The sequence below is a fragment of the Corapipo altera genome, unplaced genomic scaffold (assembly GCF_003945725.1).
Source record: "Corapipo altera isolate COAL_440 unplaced genomic scaffold, ASM394572v1 58220, whole genome shotgun sequence".
Classification (NCBI taxonomy): Eukaryota; Metazoa; Chordata; class Aves; order Passeriformes; family Pipridae; genus Corapipo; species Corapipo altera.
Window position 1 is genome coordinate 1 of NW_020892236.1, and position 1,230 is coordinate 1,230.

The 1,230-nt window shown below is 49.8% G+C and overlaps 1 long non-coding RNA gene across 1 annotated transcript; it reads right to left on the minus strand.

Annotated features, from left to right (window-relative positions):
• Window positions 1-219: 219 nt before the first annotated feature.
• LOC113942630 lies at window positions 220-1,197 on the minus strand. The gene is made up of 2 exons (XR_003525980.1): window positions 1,099-1,197; window positions 220-674 (listed from the first exon to the last, which is right to left on the minus strand). It is a non-coding gene; the product is annotated as an uncharacterized LOC113942630 (long non-coding RNA).
• Between the last annotated feature and the right edge of the window lie 33 nt (window positions 1,198-1,230).

Genomic DNA, 1,230 nt, shown 5'->3' on the forward strand with positions numbered 1-1,230 from the left:
GGGGGGTTTATGCTCTTTCTTTGCGAGGGGGGAAGGGGTGGGGTGGGGGGAGCTGGTTGAAAATTCAACACTTACTATCCAATTTTTTTTCTCGCCGACAGCGCTTCAAGGTTTGGATTTTGGCATTTGGTGGTGTTAGAGCCAAAAAATTCGTTTGTTTTTGGTCATGGCTTTAAAAAAACGCAGCAACTTTTTTTTTTGCGGCTTGACAGGGTGGGGTTATTATTATTATTTTTTAAAGTTTTTTTTTTTCTCTCTGGGTTTTTTTTTTTGGCTGTTGTTGTTGTTGGGGTTTTTTTTTTAAGCCCTAAAGAGGTGAATCGAGCTAAATTTGTCGAGCTAGAACGAGGAAAAAAAAACAAAAAAAAAGTTGCTTGGGTTTTTTAAAAAAAAAAGGAGGGTTTTGCCTTTGTTTTTTTTGGGGGGGGAGGGGGAAGAAAAGGGAAATATGTTTTAAAGTGGCAGTTTCCTTCGGGTTTGGAACGGCTTCCCAAGGACGGTCCAAAGGACGAGGCTGCGGCGGCTCTTCACGGCAAGGGGGGAGGAAAGCTTTTTTTCTTCCCCTCTTTTTGTATATATATTTTGTTGTTTTGTTCGCTTTTGTATTGTTTTGTATTGTTTGTATGTTTTTCTCTCGTGGTAAAGGCGACGGCGTCTCTCAAGACCAACCAAACCTGGAGCGGGGAAAGGAAAAATAAAAGGGGGGGGGGGAAGGTGGGGTGGGGCACAACAAATAAAAAAAGAAAAAAAAAATGAAAAAAAAGAAATTAGAAGCAAAGAAGAAAAGACACGAAACGATTAGAAATTTGTTATCCCCGGGGGAGAATTTAGAGCTTTAAAGCGGGGGGGAAAGGAAAAAACCCGAAGAAACGCCCTTGGCGGGGGAGGGCTGAGCTCTGAGGGGACATGAGGGCTCAGGGCGGCGGCGGCCCCGGAGGGGCTGCGGGGCCGCGTTTTTCGCCAGATAAAGGAGCCGTTCACCCTCCAAAGGGTCGTAGTCGGTTTAAAGAGCCGCCCAACCCTTAAAAAAGGCGGGTGGGACCCCCCTGGACGCCCCACCCGCGCCCCCCGCCAGGCCCAGCGCAGCTCGTTACTCACCTCCACCAGCCCTCAGAATAGCGGCGGCGGCGGCGAGCGCGCCGTTTTATACCAAACCACGCCCCCTCCCGAACCACGCCTCCGGCCGCGCGCCGGCCGCGCCCACTCGCCCGTTGAGCCGCCCAACGGCGC